Raw genomic sequence first — 6,000 nt, forward strand, 5'->3', positions numbered from 1 at the left:
CACCACATTCCATGTAAGTCAACACTTCTGGAGCTATTGAACATTTGTGTGAACAGTGACAAATATTAGGTTTCTTGCGGCTTAGGAGTTTCCTTATTATAACTTCATTGTAATGCAGGCAGGCATTAAAATCAATGGAAGTCAATGACTCTGTGATGAACCCATTGGCAAAGCACACTTGAAAGTTCCCTCCCCAAAAATAAATGAAGAAATCAAGCAGTGAGGTGGAAGGGTCAAGTTCTTCTCATGGACCGGTATGTGATTAAAAGACAGGAAATATATCTAAGTATAAATGCTCAGTTATCACAGTGCAAAAAGTGCTGCAAGGGATTGCCACTGAGATCTGTGCTGGAACTTGTCCTCTCCAATGTATTAGTGAATGATCTGGAAAGGAGAACAAAGAGGAAAAGTGAAACCTTTGCTGAGGAGTGATAAAAACTAAAATTGACGTGGAGACTTGCAGGACAATGTCTTGATGGTGAGTGATGGGCAATAAAACAGCAGGTGAAATTGTCTTTTGATCAGCTGAAAACCTGATGCACATGTAGAAAAATAATCCCACTTATACATGAAGATTGACAAGTCCCACAACAGATGCTACCATTCAAAGGATAAGATGTTCATATCAGCATAGGTAGCTCTGTGAAAATAGCTCACTGTTCTGGGTCAGTCATACACTGTGCTAGAAATTGTTTGCAAAGAAAGAGGAAAGAAAATAACAGGAAAAAAAAAAAAAGGAAAGGAAAACAAAGCATGTCTGGAAGTCAGCAAATCAAACAGCAATGCACCTAAATTTTACAGTTCTGGTCTTGTCTTCTCTGGAATCAGAAAACGACCAACAGAAGTACTAAGAAGGCCAACACAGATGACTGTTGTTGTGGAATAGTTTCTGTACAATAAGAAACTAAATAGAATAGTTACCTTCCATGAGGAAAACAGACAAGATAGAAGTGATTTCCAAAATCATAGGCGATGCTGAAACAGGAGAAATTACTTTTTATACCACAGGAGGAGTGTCTCTCAAATGAAACTGTCAAACTAAGGTTTTAAAAGAAACAGTCAGGGTTTTCCACACAGTGCATAATTAAACAGCAGAGCTTATTGCCACAGGGTGTTGCAGAAGCCAAGAGTATAAATTCATTAAGAAAGCAATTAGACAAGCCCACAAATGAAAACTCCATCCATGGTTACTGAACATCAAGATGCCAATCCACTTCAGGTCTAAAAAGTCCCTGTTTCACATTTGCCCTGATCTGATATTTTGTCCTTAAGCTACTATTACTGTTTGACACCAGACATGGGATACAGGGATAGACAGAATTCTGGTTTGGCCTATTATAACCTCCCTTATGGTCTTAACTGTAATACAGAGAAACAGGAGGTGAGATGATCAAGATTATTTATGGGATAGCCATCAAAAGTAGAATTAGAACTCAAAACCTTTTTCTTTTCTTGACCCATTGACATGCTGCTGGGGGAAACTTCTTCTTTATTTCTATATTCTACTATTCTGCAAGACCTGCTTTCATTTTTTATAAGTTGCAGTTTGCAGCTAAGTACCTCCAAGTCAGTCTGAGAGCATTTGGGTGGGAGCTTGGCTTTTGGGAAATATGTGTGAATATAAACAGATCAAACAGAATTTACCACAACCTTGTGCATCACTTCTGAATTTTGGCTGAAATCTCAGGAGGCAATTATCTGGTGCAACAGGGAAAAAACCTGCTAGTAGTGCTCCAAGGCCACTGGAAAATGTAAATTCTCTTAATCCTCTAGGGAATTAATTGGAAAATATGCAGTTATAGAAATGTTTTTGGATCTCTGGAAACAATTTTGTCTATACCAGCTTGCTTAAGAACTAAAATGGAGTTGGATGTTTGAAGAGTTTCAAAGACAGAGATAATAACTGACATTTTTCCAGAAAATGATTGTATCATTAGTGCTGTGAGGGGCTTCAGATAAGAAGGTATCTGCAACGGCTGTAGCAAAGAAACTTACTGAAAGTAAGCTGCTTCCTAATAAAGAAAATAAAAGGCACTGGAGGCTCAGACCAAAGCTGCAAATCAATGAATCTGTGATCCAAGTGCACATTTTAGTCAATGGGAGTGGACCTATGTACATGAAAGTGAATGTGGCCTCTGGAGTCCACTCGGGCATTTTTAAATTTAATTATAGCCTAAATACCTCTTTTCATTGGGAAATGAAAAGGTTTTTAGAATGTCAAGCCTCCTTGCTGGTGCTCACTAGTGCCAGGGGATATTGTGACAATAGGGAAAAGAAGATAGCTACTGTGTGTTAATTATTTTATATTCAATTACAAGCATACAGTGCAAATCAGGGAAGAATTATAAAGGAAAAAAATATAGTCAAACAGAATACGTTTGGAGGGGGTTATTCCATTAAAGAGCCAAAGAACAGCTTAATGTAACACACTGCTGAAATTCATCTGCTTTTCATTTCTCAGAGTGCTGCAATTGCCCTCCTCAGAAGGAGAAAAATCAAACAACTGTTTCAGCACAATGGAGGAGCTGAGAGGCAGAAGGGAAGGAAGCAGCAGGCAGGTTTTGTGGGAAAGACACTGGAGACTCCATGGCCACAGATTTCCTCTGTGTCACTTAGGCATGACTGGGAATTGATTTTTAAATGCAGTAGTAAGCAGCATAAATGGGCACTGAGTAATCTGAGAAATCAGGCATTGGAAATGCCCTTGTGCCTTAGCCCTTATATTAAGTATGTCAGTTAGGCTTTTCACTGTCAGTTACGTTGACTGCAATGTACCCAAGACACTCAGGCAAAGGATTCTGAGACAAAGCCACATAAATGAGCAAAGGAGTCACAAGACAACCCCAGCTCTGTGGGACTGAATTAGACCATTCCCTATGGACCAAATAATGTGCAACTGCATAAGTACGGACCATACCTTAAAACATATACACAGAAGTGAGAGGACAAATCTAAGCATTTCTTACCTTTTCACTGTGAATTTTGTGATGTTACCAGTGTTCTTTTTAAGGACATGTTTATGTGTAGATTGGATGTCCAGAGAAAGACCTAAACAGTTGCCACTACATTATACACAGCTCGAGTCACATGGAGGTTCAGGATGAATCCCACAAACACAGTTTTAAGATCAGTCTGTCATCTTGTATGGGTTTGCGTTGGTACCACAACAAGCATCAGAAAAAAGATGCCAGAGACAGAAGAGCAGGAGTACCTCATGCACAGCTGCAGGAATGCTCCGACATTGTATTTTGCAAGGGTTCTGTCTATGCAAGACACAATCTTGTGTCCATCTGCATTATTAAAAGTCAGACAGGCCTGCAGCTTCAGCTATGTAATACAAACATGGTGAAACTGTAGAGTCAGTATAGCCATCAAAGGGGACATATTCCAGGAGCTCAGAGGGGATTTAGCACTTCTCCAACTCCTTTTTTTCCTGCTGACTACTTTTGCAGCATGACTGAATGGAAGGGTCACAACTGGGGCACTCATGACTGCTGGAGACCTCACCCTCTGTGGACAGCTGGCACAGGTTGATCTAACTTCTGCTATGGGACTGGACTAGCACACAGAAAGTTGAGGTCAGGCCTTCTCCTTTTGGGGCTTGACTCTGTGCTGTTGCTCAGCCACAGCTGGAAATCTGGGTCATGGTGCCTTACTTGGGATGCAGTCCAGGACTGTGCTTATTGAGGAGAGATTAATCTCTGTGTATGATTTGACCTGCAAATCATGTCAAAAGTTCATGTCTAATAATAGTGTAGCTCCACCAGGTGTTTCCAGGAATTAATCAGTCCCTGAAGTGTCTGGTTGTGACTTGATTTCTTTGAGTATAAATGAAATGACACACAAGGGTAGCTGGTTTAGACCAGGAAGTGGGTAACCATGGAGCAATGACCTGTATCTACATGATATAAATCAGACATGGAAAACCATCCATCGAATCATCTGTATCTAACATTGAAAAGCTGTCTGCTAAAAAACATTACCTAGAGTTTTGCTTAGTCTGTGCTTTATTTTGCATTTAATGTGATGCATTTTTAAATCTACATTAATCCCAGTCACCCACCTTGACCGCTAGTATCTTTGACAATGGATTACAGGCATTGTTAATTCTAAAAAAAAAACCAACCCACCAATGAGATCATCTGAGAAAACATAAATGAATTTAGGTTTCTCACTGTCCTAAAACTTGCCTGTCAGCAACATCTCCATTCTCCAAAACTTCCCAGCAGTAATTGATTTTGCAATACACCTCAGAGCACAGCAGTTTTGTGCTATTTGTTGTAAATGCCAAAGTCAATGCATTACCCACATTGGCAAACTCCATGTTTTTAAACCACTCTCAGGAGTTTCCACTGAACTTGGCTCTGGCAACACACACTTGAGGACCTTCTCCCGCTCTCACCAGGGAAAACACACAGTGACCCAGTGGTCTGCAACTGTTTCACCTCAGAAGACCTTGATCAGACTCACTCCACTGTTCAGTGGGGCCAGCAGCTCAGGCAGCCAGAGGCTCGACTAAGCTGAATGAACGTCATGGCAGCCCTGACTGCTCCCCGCACCCTGCCCATGGCCCAGGACCCATGTCAGCCTCGGGGCCATCAGCCCCTGCCCCAGCAATGCTGCAGCAGGACCAGTCTCCAGCTCCCCACAGACCTGACCTGCCCGACCATGGGCCTAGCTGAGCCAGGCCCACCCATGAGCTCACATCCCAGCCTGGCCCTGGCCTGATCCTGACCCAGGGAGGCACCTGATGCTTGGGGCTGTCCCAGTGCCCCTGGCTGCTCCAGGCTGGGGGTGGGATGGGCCTGGGCTGCCAGGGCCTGGCTGGTGCCCCTGTCTTAAGGATCCTGCAGTGCTTGCAGCCCCAGGGAGCCACTGGCCTGGCTGCACCCTCATAATGGTTGGAAATGGCAGAGCCAAGCAAGGCCCTCAGACGAATGCCAGTCCTGGGCTCTAGTGACTAGCCAGCCGTGCCAGCCCCTGCAATAAGAAGATTTAGGCTTCTTCACATGCCAAGAGCTCCAGGAAAGGCATGTTGGCCTGAAAATATGTCTGCAATTCCCTTCCATTATTATTTTCCCGTTAGTCCTTAGCAGACAACTGTGAGCCTTGCCCCGAGCCTCCTTCGTACGGCGGGCCCTGGTGTGTCCCTCTGCCCTCCTGCCCCATGCTTATGCCAGTGCCCACCCTGAGCCCTGCCACCCCTGCCATGGCACCTTGCTGCTGCGTGGGGAAGGGGTGGCGCTGGAGCAGGGGTGGGATGCTGGAGGGATGCTTTGCACTGGCAGGATGGATGGCGGGTCTGCTCCCTCCAAATCCAACCTCAGATAAATCCTCGCTGGGGATGCACAGCCAGGCTCCTCCTTTGCCAGGGTATAATACATTACATTCTTAACGGAAGAAAAAAAAAGTTAATTACTTTCCAGATGCATTAGGGTAGTAGCTGTGAGTGCTTTCCTGCTCATCTTTTATTTATTATATATTACCTAACTGTTTAAAAATTTATTGTTGTGATGCCTATAATTGTCTGGCTTACAACAGACCATGCTTACTGTATGTTTTATTTTCAGAGCCTTTACCATATACCTTGCAAGACAGGAAACTGGGAGCCTGAATGTCATTTTGTGAGCAAGAAAAATGCTTCCCTCTGCCCAGTGAACATTTAGGACCAGACTCATTCCTTGAGAACTTCATTTTTGTATTGCCGTGTTATGAATTTCTGGCCAGAGCACTTAAGGGCACTGATATGCAAAGCTGGAAGAATCAATATTTTCCTGTTAACAGGCAAACCGTCACATAAACAAATCTGCTGAATATCTGCATGAAGTGGTCCAGCCAGCTACTCACCCCACAGGCACACTGGCATTTTTCTTTACTGTTGATAAAAATGTACCTTCTGTCCTATTTTAGTATTATAGTTATTTCTTATAATTCACTTAAATTATCTGGAGCCAGGTTCTCATTTCCTCGTGTCCATCAGTACCCTCTATGCCATAAAAT

The sequence above is a fragment of the Falco peregrinus genome, chromosome 4, assembly GCF_023634155.1.
Source record: "Falco peregrinus isolate bFalPer1 chromosome 4, bFalPer1.pri, whole genome shotgun sequence".
NCBI lineage: Eukaryota > Metazoa > Chordata > Aves > Falconiformes > Falconidae > Falco > Falco peregrinus.